Source organism: Ictidomys tridecemlineatus, unplaced genomic scaffold, assembly GCF_052094955.1.
Source record: "Ictidomys tridecemlineatus isolate mIctTri1 unplaced genomic scaffold, mIctTri1.hap1 Scaffold_75, whole genome shotgun sequence".
Taxonomy (NCBI): Eukaryota; Metazoa; Chordata; class Mammalia; order Rodentia; family Sciuridae; genus Ictidomys; species Ictidomys tridecemlineatus.
The window spans coordinates 144,272-165,844 of NW_027525461.1; the positions used below are offsets into that span (position 1 = coordinate 144,272).

General features: G+C 44.0%; 1 long non-coding RNA gene and 1 pseudogene across 2 annotated transcripts in view; one reads left to right on the forward strand and one right to left on the reverse strand.

Annotated features, from left to right (window-relative positions):
• The window catches only part of LOC144364783 (endothelin-converting enzyme 1-like), a 79,152-nt pseudogene that overhangs the window by 27,921 nt on the left and 29,658 nt on the right, over positions 1–21,573 (forward strand). The window contains exons 6-7 of the transcript XR_013433928.1: positions 9,977–10,680; positions 15,305–15,516. The product of XR_013433928.1 is annotated as an endothelin-converting enzyme 1-like (transcript). The remainder of the gene's footprint in view (positions 1–9,976; positions 10,681–15,304; positions 15,517–21,573) is intronic.
• On the reverse strand, positions 19,820–20,928 carry LOC144374557 (uncharacterized). Its single transcript, XR_013433929.1, has 2 exons — positions 20,659–20,928; positions 19,820–20,300 (listed from the first exon to the last, which is right to left on the reverse strand). It is a non-coding gene; the product is annotated as an uncharacterized LOC144374557 (long non-coding RNA).

The following is a 21,573-nucleotide window of genomic DNA, read 5'->3' on the forward strand; positions in this document are numbered from 1 at the left end:
CATTTGTTTAAACTTATTCCTAGGTATTTTATTTTTCCTTCTTTTCACTTAAGTTTGTAGGTATTGCAAATGGGACTATTTTATTGATTAGTTTTTTAGCAATTTTGTTTTTGGCATATTTAAATAAAAAAGCTACTGATTTTTGCTAATTGTTATATCCTACAACCTTAATGAAATGTATTCTTTTTAACAGTTCAGAAGAATCTTCAGTTTTTTCTATATATCAAATCATGTCCTCTATAAACAAAAATAATTTACTTTCTTCTTTCCTATTTGGGTGCCCTTTATTTCTTTCTCTTGCTTTATTCCTCTGCCTAAGATTTCCAATATTGTGTTGAATGAGAACAGTGACAATAGACATCATTATCTTTTCCTTCATCTTAGAGGTAATGATGTCAGCTTTTACCTATTCAGAGTATTGGTTACAATTTTGTCACATGTGGGCTTCATTATCTCAAAGTATATTTCTTCTTTATCTAATTTTTTGAGAGTTTTTATCACAAAGGGACATTGAATCTTATTGAATATAGTTTTTCTATCCACTGACATAATTAGATGATTTTGTCCTTTCTTCTATTAATGTATTACTGTGCTAAGTTTATTATTTTGAACCTCCTTGTATCCCTGGGATAAATTTAATTTGATCATGGCACAGGATCTTTTTAATGTACTTTTGTGTTTGATTTGCTAACATAGTTTTGAGAATTATTGCATATTTGTTCATCAGGGATATTGATCTGTAATGATCTGAGTTTTGGGGGGAGAGCAGGGGGGGCAGGGATCAGAGAGAGAATTCGCAGCAGTTGATCACAGAGCCACATCCCCAGCCCTATTTCGTATTTTATTTAGACACAGGGTCTCACTGAGTTGCTTAATGCCTCAGCCTCCTGGGCCACTCGGATTACAGATATACACCACTGCGCCTGGCTATAGTCTGTTTTTGCTATTGTTTGTTTTTGCCTGGTTTATTTATCAGGGTAATGCTATCTTAACAGAGTAAGTTTTCAGGGGTTTCCTCCTTTTCATTTCTTTAAAGTATTTAGAGGAGAACCGGCATTATTCCTTCTTTAAATATTTGGCAGAATTCAGGCATGAAGCCATCTCATCCTAGGTATTTCTTCTTTGGTAAATTTTTGTATTACTGGTTATTGATCACTTCTGATTTTTGTCATTGTGATTCAACTTTGTTAGGTCATATGTATCCAGAAATTTATACTTTTCTTCTAGGTTTTTCAATTTATTCCTGTATAGTTATACATCATAATCCTTAATGATTCTTTGCATTTGTATTTCCTGATGTTATTTACTTGGGTCTTCTGTTTCTTTTTTGTTGTTCCTATTGTTGTTTAGTTAGTCTATATAGTAAAGATTAGTCAGTTTTGTTTATCTTTTAAAAAATCCCTTTTTTATTAATCTTTTGTATTTTTTAAGGCTCTATTTTATTTATTTTTGCTCAATCTTTGTTATTTTTTTTTCTTCTACTAACTTGGGGTTTGGTTAATTCTTTTCTAGTTCTTTAATTTACATCCTTAATTTGTTTTTGTGAAATCTTATTTTTCTAATGTAAGTACTTGCTACTATAAAAATTACCTATTTGTTCTGCTTTTACCATATTGTCATAAGTTTTAGAACATTATTTTTATATGTTTGCAAGAAATTTTTAAATTTCCCTATTGGTTAATGAAGAGAATATTTTCTAATATGCATATATTTCTATAGTCAATGTCTAAAATTCTTACTGTTTTTCTAGTTATATTTCATTGTTTTCAGAGGAAGATACATGCTTTGGCTTCATTTTTTTCAAATTTGCTGAGACTTATTTTGTGACCTAACATGCCTGTCCTGTGCTCATCATTCAGTATTGCATTATTCAGTCTCCATGTATTTATATAGTTTCTGTAGTTTTCTTGGCCAATGAATTTATTTTGTTATGATCTGATATGATGCAAAGAATTATTTTAGTTTTTGAAAAATGTTTTCAAAGACTTGTTTTGTGTCCTAAAATAGGGTTTACCTTGGAGAACATTTCATGAGCATCTGAAAAGATAGCATATTCAGCTGTTGTTGGATGAAATATTCTGTAGATGTCCCTAAGTCCATTTGATCTATAGTAGGTTTTATTTGTGTAGTGTCTTTATGATGTATCTATTGGAGAATTATATTGAAGTTACCATGATTGTTGTATTGGAATTTAATCTGAGTCTTACTGTCAAATATTGTTTATTTTGTCTCATTCAGTGCATAGGTATTTGGGGGATAATATTTTCAATCTTTATTTTTTCTTATTGGACTTTTTTCTCTACCAGTGATCTTTTTAGCCACTTTTTTTTTTGGATTAAAATTTGCTTCTTTCTGATGTGAGAGTTACCACCCCTGCTTCTTTCAGGCTCCATCTGCATTAAATATAATTTTCCATCTTTTCATTTTCAGTCTGTGAATGACTAATATACTCTTCTAATGAGATTTATTCCTTTCCGAGATCTCCTTATTAAAACTTCTATCATCTTCTGTGTGTAGAATTTTCTATTTTTCTATAGTATTTGCTTAGTGGTCATGATTTCTTTTGTTTATTCTTATCACATAAATTTTTTATTTCTTCTTAGGTTCTGTCACATAATTACTGGAAATAGCAATCTAGGTTTATAATTACATTCTTTCAGGGCTTGAAACAATTTGTTCCAAGCCTTCCTGGCCTTTAGAGTTTTTGCTGAGAGATTTGCTGTCATTGTGACTGGTTTTCCTTTATACATGTCCTTGGCATTTCTGTCTTGTAGCATTTAAAAATTCTTTTCTTAGTCTGTATTTTTGGTATATCAGTGTCATGTATCTCTCTTGTTCTATGAGCCTTGTTAGGTCTTTTAATGTCCCATATTTCTTAGATACTCTGCTCATGTAAAGTATTCTCATTAATATTTTCTCTTCAAGGCCTAAAACTTTGTTTTCTACATCACCTAATCTATTAGTAAGAATTTCAAATGACTTTTTTATTTGATTGAGATTTTTATTTCCAAGATTTCTGTTTGGTGCTTTTTATGAATCTGTATCTTTAAATTCAAATGCTCTTTTATAGCCTACCTTTCTTCCTTTAGTTTATTTGATAGATGTTCTTTTACTTCAGTGATCATTTTAACCAATTTTTGAATTTTTAAAAAATATTTGTAGTTTTTGATGGACAATACCTTTATTTTATTTGCTTATTTTTATGCAGTGCTCAGAATCAAATCCAGTGCCTGACACTTGCTAGAGGAGCGCTCTACCACTGAGCTACAACCCCCGTCCAAAAACTTGTTGAATTCTTCATCTGACATTTTCTTGACTTCAGTGTCTATGAAATCAGTTATTGGAGAGGTGTGAATTTTGAAAACTATCTTATTACCTTGTTTCCTCACATTTTTTTGTATTTCTGGGTTGATATTTTCACATCTGCTAGGATGATTATCTCTTCCAGTGTTATGTAAGGAACTTTTTAGTGAGCTGTTTCTCTTAATTGTGTGCCCTGAGTTGGGAATATATCTATGTCAAAACTCACACCCAACATTGATTTTATATTCAGTCCCTCACACTGTTTTGAGAGGAGATACAATCAGCTGTAATCAATTCAGAACAAAGCCATATACTAATAAACCTTCAAAAAATATTCTGAACATGTTCTTCTCAATCTCTTTTATCTAAAAGTGGAAAGTGGAGTAATTCTCTAGCATAAGTTAAGAAATTAGGTATTAAAGAAAGTACATTGCTATTAAACTGTGGGGTCATGATGAGGAAAGAGGGAAAGGAAATGGCAGTGGAGAGACAGGAGTAGAAAACACAAAAAGAAAAAGAGGGAGATAATATAAAGTGAACAAGGGAGAAAGAGGAATGAGTAAATCCATTTAATTCATTAAATATATATATATTTATATATATAATTGTGTTAATGAATACAATATTAAATAATAGGGAGAAACCTAGCAAATCAATATAAAAATAATATCTGTGAAATAAAAAACTATTTTTAAATTATTTTTTACTAAACTAATTGAGATGGAGAGATTTCTTATTAGGCCTTCTGGATTTGAATTTCATTGGGTTTTGGCTCAAGGGCATTTTAAGTGGAATAAACCAGGTAAAAATCATGGTCAGTGTTAAACTTATTCAGAGGTATAAGTTTCCATTCTTTAAGACCTTCACTCTTTATTGCTTCTTTTGCTGTACAGACATTTAGTAGTTTAATATGATACCTTTTTTTTTGCTTTTGTTTCCTATACTATTTCTGTTGTTTTTTGTTTTGTTTTGCTTTGTTTGTGTGTGTGTGTGTGTGTGTGTGTGTGTCTGTGTGTGTGTGTGTGTCTGTGTGTGTGTGTGTGTGTATGTGTGTGTGTGTGCTTCTTAAAAATATCCTTGGCCATAGTAGTATCCTGAAGGATTTTTCCTGTTTTCTTTTAGTGGTTTCAGAATTTCAGATCTTACATAAATCTTTAGTCTATGTACAGTTGATTTTTGAAATGAGGTCTCATTTTATTCTTCTGCATGTGGATACCCAATTTCCCCAGCATCATTTATTTAAAACACGATTCATTCTCCCATGTGTGTTTTTCAAATCTTTCTCTAAAGTCAGTTGGCTATATATGCTTGTGCTTACTTCTAATATGTTTTGTTCCATTGGTCTTTATGTCTCTTTTTTGCCAATCCCAGGATGTTTTCATTACTTTGTAGTATTTGGGGGAAGAGGGGTACTGGGGATTGATCCCAAGTGCAATAGGTAACCACTGAGCCACATCTCCATCCCCTTTTATTGTTTGTTTGTTTATTTAAAGTTTGAGATAGGGTCTTGCTATATTGCTGAGGCTGGCCTTGAACTTGCAGTCCTCCTGCCTTCACCTCCCAAGTCACTGGGATTAAAGGCATCTGTCACCATGCCCAGCAGTTTTGTAGTATATTTTGAAGTGAGGTATTAAAATGCCTCCTGTATTTTTGTTTTTTCCCAAGGTTGCTTTGGCTATTGGGGGTATTTTGTGAACCCATGTAAATTTTAGTATTTTTTTTTTTTAAGTTCTGTGAAAAATGTCATTTGTACTTTGGTGTATGGATTGCTGTCTTGACTCTTATTTCAGGTAATTTTGATACTGTTGATGTATAACAGTGCTGCTGAAGGGTGTGTGTGTGTGTGTGTGTGTGTGTGTGTGTGTGTGTGTTTTTAAGGTTGATTTTGTCTCCTTCAACTTGATGAGTTAATTTACTACTTGTAATTGTTTTCTAGCAGAGAGTCTGGATGTTTTTTGTTTTTGTTTTTTAAATATATAAGATCAGGTCATTTGCAAACAGTGACAATTTGATGATGGCTTTCCACTTTGTATGCCCTTTATTTCTTTTTCTTACCTAATTGCTCTGGCTAGGATTTCTAGTACTATGTTGCAAATGTGATGAGAGAATGGGCATCCTTCTCCTTTGCAGTTGTTTATTTTTGATGCATTTCTTTTTTCATGATTTATTGTTAATTTATTTTCATAATGTTTCATTTAATTCTTCAGATAACTTTCCTTTAATTCTTTGGTTATATTTGTTAGAGCCACTTTAAATTGTCTTTAGTAAAGCTGGGCATATTAGCTTAGTGGTAGAGTGCTTACCTAGCATTCTGCTTTTGGTACTGGGGATTGAACATAGGGTTCACTTTACTACTTAGTTCTATCCGCAGCCCTTTTTACTTATTTTTTTTAATTGTGAGACAGGGTCTCACTATATTACTTAGGGTCTCGGTCTCCTGAGCTTTTAGGATTACAGGCATGTGCCACCACACCCAGTTTGCCTAGCTTTCTTGAGACCTATGTCTCATCAATCCTTATTATGATCAAAAGAGAAGATTCTTGGTATTTGACATGTGGGCCCACAGAGTCCTACAGTGTTTCAGATCCCGAGTATGGGCCATACTTTGCTGTTTTGTTTTTTGTTTTTCTACTGGTGGGGGGGGAGCACAGAGCTTTAGCTTTTCCTCCCACTTATTTTCTTATAGAATGTATTCTTTTAAGTTGCCTTCTTCTGTGCTTATGAGTATTTAGTACTTGGATTCCAACAAATCAGCTCCCTGAGCATCAAAGCTGATGGTGTTCATAGGCATGCTCAACCTTGGCAATCTATTCTATCTTAGGATTTTTAAAGAAATCAGTTTCATGCCAGAATGCCATAGGCATCCATTCTTCTTATCCTAAGTTCACTAACTTTTTATAAGTAAATGTTTTTGCCTTTTTTTTTCTTAACTGATTTCCAGAGGACCAAAGTTGGGAGTGGAGTTGGTATTGGGTTTTGTTGTTGTTGTTGTTGTTGTTGTTGTTGTTGTTGTTGTTTTTAAAATATATATATATTTACTTGTAGTTGGACACAATATTTTTATTTATTTTTATGTGGTGCTAAGGATCGAACCCAGTGCCTCACACATGCAAGGCAAGCGTTCATCCACTTTGCCACAACCCCATCATCCCTGACCCTGAGCTCTTTTTGATATTTATTTTGAAAAAGGGTCTTGCTTAGTTGCTAAAGCTGGCTTTGAACTTTTGATCCTCTGGCCTCAGTCTTCAGAATCACTTGGATTACAGGAGTGTGCCACCACACCTGGCAACAACCTCCACCTTGTATACGCCCCCTGCAAGGAGTGAAGAAGAATTTTCATTCTTCTGTTACACTACCTTCATGTATGAATATTTTGCCTCTTGGTATGGAAATCTAGGTTAAATTTTGAAGTTCTTTTTTGTGTTTTTATTCTTTAAAGTAAAAGATTCACTGTTTCTGTATTGCCTTAATGCCACCTTTAAAAGGAAGTCTCCTGTCATTCTTTTCTTGCATCCTTTGTAGTTAATTTCTTTTTACTTTGGTTACTTTTAGATGTTTCTACTACTGGTTGCTTTTACACTGTTCTGTTATGGTATTCTTTGTTATGTTTGTGATCTTCCTTTTCTTTCTTATTGTCTTTTCTTAACATATTATGGTTTTCTGTAGCTTCTTGAACATGTAGGTACTTTTTTTCATTTTTCTCTTTCCTTTCAGGACTTGTATTTTTTTATTGAATGCCTGACATGTTGGGTTTTTCTTTCTGTTTCAGATAGTTTTATATTATTACAAATATTACTTGTACTTTTTTTCTTGGACACAGTTATGTTTAATCTTTTCATACCTACTTTTAAGGTTTGTTAAGTGGACTGGAAGAGCATTTAGTCTAAAGCTAATTTTCTCTCCAGCATTTAGATAATAAATTTTGTACTCTATTCTGTCTCCTGTGAATTATAAGATGTTCCCACCCTGGCCTATCAGAACACAAACTTTCTACCCATGTGTTTTTGCCCCCATGCTCATTTTTTCTGGTCCTTCTATTCTTTCTCCATCCTAGGGTGGTTTCTTCACATATATACTCTCTACTACTCAGCTAAAGAGACCATAGGGTTCTTTTTCTGATTTTTAGAACCTTCTCTTTCTGTTTAGTTGTCCCTTTTGATCCTGCACCTTATATCATATAATCACCTTGGCCTTGCTGAAGTCCCAGCTCCTTCTCCACACTATTATGTCCTAGCTCTGCTTAGGTTTCCCTGCTTACTATGCTGCCTGGCGTGTATAGAACTGGTCCAATTTTAAGGCTTACCTTGTGTTATCCCTTGTCAGGGATCACTGTCTTTTTATGATTTCCCTGAATCTGTAACACCAAATGAAACAGCATTTACTATTTAATGATTGATTTTTATTGAGTCTTGCCAAAGCTTTCAGCCTATTATTCTCATATAAACAAGAATTCTTTAATTTCATGGTGTTAACTTTAACTGATTTGTATTTTATTTTATCAGACCTTATATCAATTTGTATTAGATCTGTTTTAGCTTACTATTGATATATAAAAATTCAGCCATTCAAAACAAGTGCCAGTATAGTTGACAATATAATCTACCTCCCAGATATGAACAGTATGCTATGGATATCGGCCATTAATTTTCCAGAAGTATCATTCAGTTTTTTTTATTGATAAAAGCATGATGTTACTCTCTAGTGCTGAGAGAAAAAAAGATAGTGACAATGCACTTGAAAGGGTTTGGTCATCATTGACCAGAGGGCTGAGGGAGAGAGAGAGAGGCTGAGGTGGGCTCCCACAGGCTTCTGCCCTGGGATATGGATGTTTATGCCACCACTGAGGATTTCTAAGAGAGAGAAGCTGGTGTGAGGGAGGGAAGACCATAAAGTCACCTTCAGGATGTATTTGATTGTTCCTGGAACAGTTTCTGGCCTGAGGAAGCACTCAAAACATACTGTTAGATGTCCCAGTGAGGGGTCTGTGGAGGAATTGAAAAATTAGGACCTGATTGATATAACCTGAGGTCAAGAGAGGACATTTAAAACGTAGGCAAACGAAGACACAGAAAGTTTAGGAAACCTGTTCAATGTTTTCTAGTGAGTCAGTATTAACTGTCCGAACGAAATCTAGCTCAATCCCTTTTTCATTCATTGCTCTGGTCATACAATAATGATGCTTATATTAATTGTTTCATTTCTCCACATAGAGAGAGAAATGTCCTCGGACAATAGCAACACAATAACAATAAGTGACCAAATCATGTTTTGGTAGATCTTAGCATCTTCAACCCCAACCCAAACAAGCACAGGTTTGTGAAGAGGTTACCTTTGCTGTCCACTATGTTATACTGCGTTTACTGTGTTACAATAGGATACCAGCTGGCAGCATCTGGTGAGTCAGATATGGAGCTTGAGTAAAAGATGTGGCCATAGGGAAAATGTGTACAGAACTCTTCTTGCATACATGAACTTGGACCTTTGGGCTAAGGTTAGAATTAGGTCAGTGCCCTCCACTGAGTTGAAAGAAATTTGGGTTTTCTTTCTCCCAAAAAAGGAAACACCACATTTGACTTTGATGTAATTATATATCTTAGGCATCAAATTTATATAATGATTGTAAAACCCAGAGAGCTCAAGAGCCTTAAATGATATACTAAGAAGAATGTACATTTAAGTAAAACTAGAAGTACTTTACAGCACCCTGGCACAGTGACCTCTGAGAATCAATGCTCCTTTTCTATACTGAAGGGCACACACTGAAATATTCTCAAATAAATCTTTGAGGACACAGGTCAGAGATGTAGATAGCTCTGCACTGAAACTTGCCTGTGTGTCTTATTTGACAGAACAGTTCTTGTTTTCATTTTTTGTTTGTCTGCAGTACTGGGATTGAACCCAAGGTCTTGGGCATGTTAGGCAAGCACTCTTCCTAATAAGCCACATCCCCATCCCTTTTAATTTAATTTTATTTTATTTTAAGTTGCCAGTACTGGCCTCAAACTCACAATCCTCTTGCATTACCCTCCTGAATAGCTATGATAACGAGCATGTGCCTTCATACCCAGCTTTCATTTTCCTCTCTAATTGAATATGTTTTCAAATTAGTCACAATGATTTCACTTTTGGTTCTCTGTCCAGCAGGAAAGGTTTTATGTGATCCACTTAGCCAGCCCCTGAAGCTTTTGAGTTTACTAGTGCTGAACTTTTCTGACAAATTTCTACATAAGCAGTCAGTTACCAATAATATAATTACATGAAGCCAAAATATTCTCATGATTCAGCCTATACTGAAACCCTAAGAACTCTCTCTGACTTCCTCTTCCACTGGGTTGGTAAGAACACAAAGCCATCTCATATCCTAACTTCACAAAGCCTGGGTCTTAGGTGTGAAAATGAACATACCTGTTGCACATGTATCTGTGTTGCTGAGGTACAGTTGCAACGTTAAGCCAAAATGCTCAAAAATGGCATGTAAAACAATCTTCAACATCAGAGCCCTGAACAACCTGAGTGCATCTGAAAGGCCCCTGATGCATGGTGATTCATAGTGAGGACAGTATGAGCTGTCCTTTAGCACTGTGGTGAACACTAAATGAGACCACCTTTTATATATTGTCTATATTTGTGTGTGTGTGTGTGTATATATATATAAACAAATTTGAATTTTCAGGATGTTGTGAAATTAGATGGAAATAAACCTGCCCGAATCTCACCAGTAAAGACTCCAGAGGTCAAGAGTTATCCTTCCTGGTCGAGGTACCGTGGTAATCTCCTTAGCTTGGAAGTCCACAGGCATGGCCCACAGCTGTGGTCTTGAAGGTAAACAGACAGAGTGTCATGGGTAGCCAACTCTGGTAAGTTGTATTCCTATTCCCAACTATCCACTGTCTCCCCTGTGGGATTATTGTGCATCCAGCCCTTAGACATGTGGCTTTCTGTTTCTCTGAATGGGCAGAGCCCATGTCCTGTGTTTTGGAATGTGAATAGATGTGGTGTCTGAGTTGAAGCTTTAAATGTGCCTGATTGGATGGTTCCTACCCCCTGCCATGAAAACTATACAAACCAAATAAGTTCCATGATGGTTAAAATCTTTCCTAAACTTTCATGTAAGTATTAATTCATATCATTTTCAAAAAGTAGCTGTATGTGCATAGATATATGTGTGTCTCTCAATGTCCTCACCTGTAGAGGTGGGACTTCAGTTGGGTCTGAGTCTCCATCACACCTCTTCATGTGTCCTGTATCTCATATCTCAGCCCAGGGAGGTGGGCGGCATGGATGGTATGAAAGTCTTGGAACCAGAAGGACCAGCAAGTTCTCAGTTGGACAAGCCACGTCACTTCCCAGAGCCTTCGTCTTCTCTACTTTAAATGGGTAAGCAGTGCCCAATTTGGAGATGGCTCTGAGGAAGTACCTGGTGCCTGAGAGGACTTTCTCAGCTCGGTTCTGGGCACTGCTGTTGTTAGGACGTGGGACAGTTAGACAGGCTGCCACTGCCTGCTATCCTCAGTCCCAACAGACTAGTAACAAAGGCTTCTGTTTACTGTACACCACTTGTGGGCCAAACGTCTGTCATTTAAGTCTGTCACCTCCTGTCCTCCTCAGAGCACCCCTGCAAGGTGTGGTTGCTTTGGGTCCTTTTCCGTATGAGGAAATGGGCATAGACCAAGTAACTTGGCCAAGCTTACACAGCCAGTGGGGGTCTAGTGTCAGGTGGAGTGGAGAAGTGTGCACAGGCTGCTGGCTCCTGAGGGCTCTGGGGCCCAGGCCCTGCCCACCGGCTTTGTAATCAGGATGCACTCCGGAGCACACCAGGACCCCAGAGGAGCTCAGCTCTGTGACCCAAGGCCTTTGCACCGCTCTGTAAGTGGGTATGTCTGTTCCATCCCACATGGTGATGCCATGGGGCCTCTCAGGTCCTGCGGTCAGGAGTTCGAGGCTGGATCTCATGTCTAGCTGCGTAGATCCAGTCAGTGCCTCATTGCTCAGCCCTTACACAACCCAACAGGGTGGATTCAGGTTACAACCAAGGCCAAGGGCCCACTCTCCTGTACCCCCACATCCTGCTTTCTGCTAGTCCACCTGGTGAGCAGCCCCAGGGGTTCCATCCACCAACTTGGTCACTCACCCCATCAGAGAGTTCATGGCTGTATTGAGCCTTTGCCACTGTGAAGTTGCTGACCTGTGAAGGTAGCCGTATTGGGCTGGGGTGAGGAGGGCCCTTGGGGGCCTGAGGAGAGGGCAGAGACTTCATCTGAGTCACCCCTGCATCCCTCTTGTATGGGACCCATATCATTCATTCATTCCACAAACGTGACAGGTGCTTACTCTGTGTCAGGCACTGAGCTAAGGGCCTGTGTAATACTTAAGAAATAATCACTTGATTATTTAACTATTTAATGGTTTATTGGCTTTTTACCAAATGTGCCTGGCCCAACAGGTGCTTAATGCCTGTTTGATTCATTAATTACTAATCTCCAGACTTCTAACCATATGTGCCTGGAATCGTGCCTGCATAACTTAACTGTGCAAACAGTAAATCAAATAGATGAAATTTTCTTAGAGATCCTGCACCTACTGGAAGAAAAAGTAGGCCCAAATCTTCATCATGTTGGCCTAGGAACTGGAAGTTGGAGTGAACCACAGAGTAGGAGGATTAAGCCTTTCTCTGCTGAGTGTGTGTACCTGACTGTGCAGGTGTGAGTTGCGAGTGTGTGCATGCACCTCTCTGTCAACAGGGCACATGCAGATCTTCCTCACCCTGAAGCTGCCACCTTACCTTGTCCTCACCGAAGTCAGTCCAGAACAACTGGCCAGTCAGTGTGGAGCCTGGCCAGCCCCGTTGCTCAGCTCATGGCCCAGGACACGGGGAGTGGGGCAGATTCAGCAGCCAGTGTTGCCTGCGACCATCCTTAGGAGTTTCTGTACAGAAAGTTTCTTCACCAGGAACCAAAAGGGAACCCCCAGGGTCAGCTCCTAGTGATCAAACCCAAAACAATTCTGCCAAGTGGGGCCCACACTGAAGAATCCTGCTTCTGCCTTGTGTTCCTGGCTCTCAGGGCCTCAGACAGATTTTCCCTGGCCTAGACCCAGGAGAGGAATGAGCCGGGCAGAGGATCAGTGACCCTGGGCCACCTGAGAAAGCAGTGGCCACCTCGGATGTTGACAGTAAACTCGTTACACAGCAGTAGGTGCTGACATTGGCCACGGATGCACAAACATCAGGCCAGTCAAAGCAGATCCTCTGGTGATTCTATAAGACCCACCGGTGAGTGATGTCTGGCCAGTGAAGTCATCAGTATATTTCAAACCATCTTTGATAGCACTATCCAGATGAACGCTTTCGATGTGGGTCTGGTTCCTGCTTCTCAGCTGACCACACATCCTAAAGGGAAGAAATATGAGCCCTGCTGCAGGTGGTGACAGGCACTGGGCAAGGCACTTTCATTCAGTCACTTGTTCATTCCACATATGTGTATTGAAGAGCTGCCGGATGCCAAGCACAGTGACAAGAAGGGGACATAGAGGAGCAAGGGAGATACCTAACCCACCCTCAAGCTCATTTCTAGTGCAGGAGGTGGACAGGGAGATATGGTCGTGACCCAGCACAGCCCACGCTGAGATGGCAAACACCCAGGCAGTTAGGGACCCAGAGGGGAAGAGGGTCTGGAAAGGTTTCCCTAAGGAACGGAAGCCTTGGATGAACAGGGTGGGAAACCATTAATTAACTAACCAAATATACATTAAGACCTGCTTGGCCAAGACTATTTGTTTAAAGATCGTCAAACCCTAGAATAGTTAGATAACCTAAAGGTCACTGCCCGGGCCCAGCCAGGAACCCAGGGCAGTGTCTGCAGAGGAGGCGCCAGCTGAGGATACCACCTGCAGGTCCGACTCTAGGTGCTGGTTTCTGCTTTTGTCTTCAACCCTGAGCCCCTCAGCAGTCTGCCTTCTGGGTCTTTCCACCAGCCAGGATCGTGCCAAGCTTTACTTCCTGTGGTTTGGTTGTAACAACAATAGGTATTCTTTTTCTTTCCCAAATATGAAGTTTTATCATAATAGTGAATAGGCCTTGTCAAGCCACACACAAGTTCTCTTCTGCCTTCCCCCATAAATAATCCTGTCGTCACTGTGGCTGGGGACTGGGACATGCAACTCTGAAACTCATGACAGAGCTCATCTGGAAATATTGAAAATGGCAGCTTCGGTCCTGCCGTAGAAGAGCTCTGGGTTCACGCACAGTAGCTCAGTAATTTTTAATTACTGCCTAATCTCAAAATTAAGTCACCCTGATTTTCTTGCTGTGGTGTGACTCCTCTGAGCCCTTCATCCACCTGAAGGACTTGGGTTTTGTCAGCTGAGGTGGATAAGCCCCCGGGGGACCTGCTCAAGACCCTCAGCCCTGCTGGTATTGTTTCTGAGTGAGCTGAAGGCTGCAGTCTTTCCTCCTCTCTAAAGATCAGCCTGGAAGCTCAGACCTGTCTGATGTACCCTGTGTGATGGGATCATGTGAGGTCTTCCTGTCGTCACTGTGAAATGGACCCTGGAAAAACTGAGGCTCAGAGGTTTTGTTTTTGGTTTTCGTTGGCAGTGCTGGGGGTTGACCCAGGGCCTTCGGTGGCAGATGCATACTGCCAAGCTGCGCCCCCAACCCAGGGTTGTACAGGAGGTCTCTGCACCAGATTTGAACCCAGATCTACCAGTCTCCAAAGCTACCCAGCCTCACTGCCTCCCTGTGTGTTGAAGGAACCAATCCTGCCAATCAGGCCACTTCAGCCTCTGCTATGGCCACCAAAGAGGAGACGGACAGCAGGAAAACATGGCCTTGGGGCTGCTGGGCCAGAACAGGCCAGCATTGGCTCTCAGCTCTCCTGTGAGGCTGGATGACCTTGATCTGGTCGCTCTCTCAGAGCCTCAGTTTCCTCAGGGATATCCCACCCGCATCTGACGCTGAGCAAGGGTTGAAAACCGTGAACGTGGGTGGTGGTCCTGGTGCCCAGCCTGTTCAGGAAGCAGTCCCCCCTGTGGCCTGGGTGGCTCCTGTGGGCAGGCCATGAGCCTCTGGGTACCTGCCAGATTGGTCCTTTGCAAGAGCTCATCAGACAGCCTTGAGGCAGGGTCTGGCCCTTGCTCACACCTTTGGCAAACCAGCCTCTCAGGTTGTTTCTGTTTATTTATTTATTGTTTTGGTTTAGGGTTGTTCAGCCACCAACCCCCCCCTCAATTGGGACAAGCAGCTCTCCTGCCTGGTGAGGGAATGGCTTCTCCCAGTCCTTTCCCTGTCCCTGAGTCCTGGTACCATATATCCACATCACCCAGTTGGCTCCTAGTCAACATTCAGTTTAGTTTTGTAAATAAGTGGCAGTTTCTCCTGGTGTGTTTTGACTTTGCTTATGTAACATGTGTGTCCCCAACAGAAAAGGGAAGGACTACCTCCTGTCTCTCCACCTCGCACACACTCTGTACTCAGCAAAGGGCCTCAGTATTGATTTTGTGGAGTAGCTGAGTGCGTGAATGAGTGGATAAGTGTGTTAAGCATCAGGGAATAATAAGAAGTTAGAGAATCTTTGTGGAGGAAGGGTTGATTAAGGGAAAAGCACCCCTGGGTGTGCTGGTGCCCTCCTGTAATCCCAGATTACGTCGGAGGCTGAGGTAAAAGAATAGGACATTTGAAGTCACCCTCAGTTTAGCAAAACTGTCTCAAAGTGGTGAAGAGCCCCTGGATTCAATCCCTAGAAAGAGAAAAAAGCACCTGGTCTCTGGGTTCTTTTAAGCCACAGAAGGGACTTTAGGCAACGGGCAGAAGTCTTATTTCACAAACCAGAAGATAATGAAGCTGCTGAACCCTTTCTTGTTCGGGGTCTAGTGACCATCCAGTTCCTAGTCTGTTCGGTCAGGGCAAGGGTGGAGCTTGTGTGCTGGGGCCCTAGGCTACCTGCGCTGCCCTCCCGAACCCTCCTCCCTGCCCATCACTGACTTTTTTCCCTTACCCCTCCAGGAACACCCCCAGTGTGCCTGAGCGAGGCCTGCGTCTCAGTGACCAGCTCCATCTTGAACTCCATGGACCCCACGGTGGACCCCTGCCAGGACTTCTTCATCTATTCCTGTGGGGGTGGATAAAGGCCAACACCGTGCCTGATGGCCACTCACGCTGGGGGACCTTCAGCAACCTCTGAGAACACAGTCAAGCCATCATCAAGTACCTGCTGGGTAAGCACCAATGGGGACACTAAGGAATGGGCTGCAGGGGACGCCACCTACTGCACCTGCCAGCCAGGCCTGGTCACAGGAGGGGCTTTGCCCTGTCACTCGCTGTGGGGCCCTGCTGTGTGAGTTATTCGTCTCTAGTCTCAGTTTCTTTGTGTAACAGCATTAATAACATCCAAACTGTAGAGTCGGTTTGTTTGAGGTGCTGGGAATCAAACTCAGACCCTTGCATATGTTAGGCAGGTGCTTTGTCAAAGTTTTGAAACAGGGTACTTGCAAAATTGGCCAGGGTGGCTTCAAATTTGCAATCCTCCTGCCTCAGCCTCCAAAGTAGTTGAGATTACAATCATGCAGGGCTTTGAGCACTACAGAACACACTGTGATGCGTCAGCTCGTCTGTGACATATACCAGGCACACAGGAGCTGATAGCTGTGGTCATTTTATTTTGTGGCTTCAGGATGCAGCATCGTCCTTGGCTAGCATTGACTGAGTTTTGAAAGCTGTGAGCAAATGGAGTCAAGACTGGACATACCACATCAGACTTTAAGGCCCAACGGAAGTTCTAACAGCTTATCGGAGAGTTAAGTTGTCCACGTAGGCAGGGTCTTCCGTGGCCTCACAGACTCTCCAAAGTACTTTTGACTTTGGGGTTGATGGTTTCATCCTCAGATTCCAATTCCCCACCTGCCTTGTGTGCAGCTGGATTTCTGGTTCATGTTGTTGAATTCCCATCAGCCCCATGGAACCCAGAGGGAGTTGCAGCGCCAGGCTGCACCCCACTCCTGACTCAAACCCCTTGGCAGTAGGGACCTTTTACTGCTGCCCCCTGCTATCCCCTGTCCTGGGACCCTAAATGCTGGGAAGGGCCAGATTATGAAAAAAACAATCCATGCAGCCATGCTGGACAGACCTTGGCTTTGACAAATGCTCATTAACTTTTTGAAAACCACTCAAGACACCCAAGGTAGGTAAAATGAAGAAGCTACCTGAGAGGGGACAAATCTTCTCAAAAGGACAGTCATCTCCTTACAAGACAGGAAATGATTCTAATTTGACAATTATGAAATCAAGGCAGCTGGGGCTCTTGGTGAAGGTGGGAACATGTACACAGGTGAAGGAGTCCTTGACTCACTCGTGCCTCGTGCTGGGGCACAGCTGCCACCAGGTAAAACCTGCCTGTCCTTTCTCCTTGACCCGGGCATTTCCTGGGTGGGATGCCCCTCAGCACCCAGTGCAGCGACAGCCTCCTGCTGGCCCCCCAGGGATGGAGCAGGGTGGTACTTGAACGTGGAGTGAAGGAATCTGCAGGCCAAGATGGCCAAGTCTCAGCCTGAGATGGCCCCGGGCCATCTGAGGCCACCAAAGGTGTCTTCCAAAGGGGGTGCCGCCTTTTGTTTCAGATCTGGAAGCTCAAGTGGCAAATATGTCTGTGGTTTCAAGGCTACAACTCAGGACAGTCCCTTCCCCAGAGCCCAGTGACACAGCTGGGGCCTTGGCAGGACCATAACGAAGCAGTGGGTGGTCCAGACACGTATCGAGGTGGGCTGGGTTCAGTGCCGACTCTCACTGTGGGGTCTGGGCCAGTCCCAGAGCCTGATTTTTCATTGACACACTGGCAACTGCGCTTCTCCAGGTTATAAAATTTAATGGGAAAATATGAGTAAAGAGCTCTCCTCAGTCTGCATGTGGTGGTTGCTCTTTGCGGTGGTAGTACTCTCATTCCTCACGTTAATCCCCACACAGGACTGTACAGTTCACAGAACGCTTTTGAACTGTCATCCCATTTTATCCTGTAGGGTGGAAGCTGGGGAGGTATCGTTCACCTCATTTGATAGATGAAAAAACTGAGGTTCAGAGAGGTCCTCAAGATAGGCTCATAGTTGGCCTGATTCCTGGTCCTGTGCCCTTTCCCCTGTCCCATGCCCTCTCCTCAGGTATAAGGGACAGACATAGCTCCCTTGTCACTGTGTTGAAGGGAGCACAGAACACTGAGGGCTGAAGGAGAGTGGGAAGGACACTGGCAGTTTTTGAGTGTCTGTTATGTTTTAGGCTGTTTATATCTACTGCCCCTTTAATTCTCATTAACATCCTGGAACTTAGGGATTATCGTTCCCATTTTACAGATGAGGAAACTGAGGCTCAGAAATGTGAAATAATTTTGCCAAGAACATACCTTCATTCCAGAATGGAGTGGGGCTGGTGCTCTGGGGGGCAGATAGCATCGAGGGGGGGAGGAAGAAAGATGGGCAATTAGGCCCAGAACCACTCCTTTTGCTTTGTGGTCAAGGGCGCTGGCCTCCCACTGGCCTGGAGCTGATTCTTACTGGGAGGACCTTAGACCTGTGCCAAGATTGGATCCATCCTGTCCTGTTCCCTGTACGGTGGCAGGGCTCATGAGGAGTGGCCTCCAGGCCTGGGCTGTAGCCTTACATCACCGTGTCCCTGAGAGTCCCGTTGTACATGGAAAGCTGCTCTGAGCTGGGCACAGAACAGCCGGCACCAGGCCATCAAACCCTTGACCCCAGGGCCAGGGCCTGATGGTATCAGGAGGCAGACCAGAGAGCTGCCAAGTCTGGTGGCCTTGGCCTGCGATCTTGGCCGTTGCCAAGTGACCTGCTTCTCTCCACTGTAGCTCCAGTCTCTGTGAAATGGAGGAGCCAGTGCCACCGGGAGTGAGGCTGCTGTGACACTGACTGGCACGTGTGGTTCAGAGGGCCACGCACAGGGCCTGGCACCCACCGGGGGCTCAGCAGGGCATAGGCGCCCTTCTTGGTGGGGTGGGTTCCAACCGGACTTCATCCTGACAAGCTGTGTGACTGCAGAGGGCCACCAGCCTCTCAGGCCTCAGCTCTCCACCTGTGAAGTGGCGTCTAGCTCATGTGGTTAATCAGGATGCTCTAAGGGAAAGAATCTCTGCTTATTTTATTTCTCAGGGAAGCACTGACGCGGACCTGGCTCCAGAGCAGGCAGTACAGGCACGTCCCCGCCACCAAGGCCTTGGGTTACTTCATTTTATTCCCATGGTACATTCAAGTAGGCACCAGTATATTCCCATTTTACAGACGAGACTCACAAAGACAAAAGAAGTGTATTTCCCAGGAAAAGGTAGAGCTGGGATCAGCTATGGGGCCTCAAAATTTCTGTCCTTTGTCTCCTGGCTCTCCTGAAGTCAGATTCCCCACCGACAAGCCCTGAGTGATGCTGCTCAAGAGTTTGGCTGAGCAGAGCCTCCGGCCTCACGGTTCCCATCTGCAGTGGCTGCTTGACCAAGCTTTGCAGGCCAGCCAAGCCCTGGCCTAGGCATGACTCAGTACTGGGATCACCTTCGCATCACACTGACCAGAGGCTTGGAAGGCACATCCTGGGGTCCCGTCCCCATCAGGGTTACTCCTGGGGATTAGTCTAGAACAGCCCCTCACCTGTGGGCCTCGATACCTGGGGCCTTGTTACCTGAGTGGACACTGGAACAAAAGAGAGTGCTCAGGCTCCTCTGAGGTCACCCGGAGCAGGCTTCTTTCTAGATGGACAGAGGAAAAGATATTTGCAGTGCCGGCAAGGATAGCGTCCACTGGTCCAGAGGACAGCAACTACCATCCATGTGCCAAGTGAGCTTGGGCAAGCCGTGTGTTTCTTTCATGGGTGAATTCACCCCAGGCCCCTCAGGAAATCCAGAGACCTGGAGCAGGTGGGCTGAACTAGGCCCGGGGCCACTGTGGTGTGTCCTCCTTGCAGCCTGCTGGCTGGAGGGTGCGACCTCAGCTGTTCAGAACACAGGCGCCTCACTGCACTCTTGCCTCTCCCCCAAGAGACATACAAGCACTACCTTGTGGACTTAGGGGAGACAAGAGTGTGGCCTCACCAGTTACAGGGGCACAGGCCTGTAATCCCAGCCACTTGGGAAGCCAAAGCAGGAGGATCACAAGTTCGAGGCCAGCCTCAGCACTTTAGCGAGGCCCTAAGCCACTTAGTGAGATCCTGTCTCAAAATGAAAAATAAAAAGGGCTGGGGATGAGGCTCAGTGGTTAAGCGACCCTGGGTTCAGTCCCAGGTACCCAAAAAAAAAAAAAGTGTGACCTCACATCATCGTGGAAGCCAACAGACAGGCCCCTCACTCCTTAGCCTGGCCCTTGCCTGAGGCTTTCCCACTGTGCTTGGATCCAGTCTCTAGAGTGCCCCCACCCGGCCCTTCAAGACTCCTTCGACCCACTGCCTCTGTTGAGTCTTCCAAGGGCTTCTTAGGGCCTGAGCTGGTACTGCCAGGTTTACTCTACAATATCTACAATATCATATATATATATATATATATATATATATATATATATTTTTTTTTTTTTGCATAACAAAAAAACGTAATGCAAGCTTGTAACAATTCAAGCAATACCGGGATCATAAGGAAAGTTCTCAGCCTCCTTCCTTCTATCCCAAACACCAATCTACACATGTACGCTATTCCAGCAGCATGAGATGTGTCCACGTCACTGATCTGGCAACGAATCAGGTCACCCTGTGTCATCACTCATGGTTTTGTTTTTAGGTTTCCCGCATTTGCTGTTTCATCCTCCTGCCCTCTGTGACAGGCTGTGTCTCTGAAATGCTGGCTCCGTGCGGGGCACATTCTGGGGACAGGGCTACTCTGGGGTCCCAAGGGCATAGAAATTGTTTGGCAGCCTGAGACCAGACCACAGAGTTTCCAACTGCCTGGATACTTCCTTCTTGGGGCCCTGAGTTCCAGAAACTTCCCCAAAGTCTCAGGGAAAGCGGGAGCTGATAAAGAAGGCGCCTTGTTCTGCAGGGAAAAAAAACATAAGGATACCATGTGTTGTTGCCATTCCTGGTGCCTGCTGCAGGCCAGGCCCTGCACCGAGATCTCGTGGACAGCCCATGGGGATTCAGCATCATCCTCACATTTGGGAGACAGGGAGAAGGTTAGGCCCAGGGAGGGGAGGGGAGGTGCCTGCCTGGGAGGGCAGAGCCCACAGCGGCTTGGGCTTCCTGGAATTTGAACCCAGGCCACTTAAGCCTCTCTGGGGACCAGCCACCCCTGTGTGGGTGTGGCCGTGTGTGTACATCTCATCCTAACAGTTCCCACTGCGGCTCTTACTAGTACCACACCCAATTAATAGGTGAGAGGTTGGGTAACTTACTGGAGGTCGCACGAGTCAGTGGCTGAGGCCCAGGGCAGAGGTCCACTCGGGGGTGTGGTAGAGATCCCCAGGTGTCTGAACCTGAACTTCAGACCGACGCTCTTCACTTACCACTGGTTCCCGGGCTCCACATTCTGGTAAAGGCAGTTGCTTGCCCAGGCTGAGGAAGCCTGGCACCGTTCCTGACACTCTCACCCCTCCTCTGCTGGCCCACGCCCCCATCTTGGCCCACCTGATCTACTCCAGTGGCCTTCACCTGGCCATCTTGCTTCAGCACTTATCCCTGGAGCTCTTGAGTGAGGAAGGAGAGGGGTGGGAGAATCCGGGGGCCCCAGGAAGCAGAGGTGGGAAGAGGATCCACCAGGGCTCCTGCCCCAGCCAGAGCTGAAGCGGGGTCCAGGCGTGGTGCCCCTGGAGGGGGCGCAGCACAGCACACACCTGCATTTCCTCTCCATGCAAATCCTGGGAGGCACCAGCCCCATCACCCTCCTCCCCTGAGGTGACATCCTGCCTTGTTAAACACAGACGCCGAGCTCCCTTCTTTGAGCACATGTTGCTGAAGGCCTACTTTGTGCCTGTTCAGGTTTTGGGGACACAGGGATGACTAAGACACAATGTGCGGCGAGACAGCCCCACTCCCGCTCCATGTCAGCCTCCTCCTGCCCAAGCAGGGCTTCCTCTGGCCACTTTCCCAGGCCTCTCCCACCATCCTCTCATGGCTTCCGGCACCTTCTCTTCATACTCCCCTGTGTGGAATCAAACACTCTTGTGACTTTAGTTGCCATCTGTTCACTACTGGGCTGCCAGCTTCCTCGGACAGATCCGTGCATCTCCACACCCAGCCTGGTGGCCACCAAAAACCCACAGCTGTGGGAAAGCCAGTGAGTAGGATCCCAGGTTGCTGGAGGAACTTTG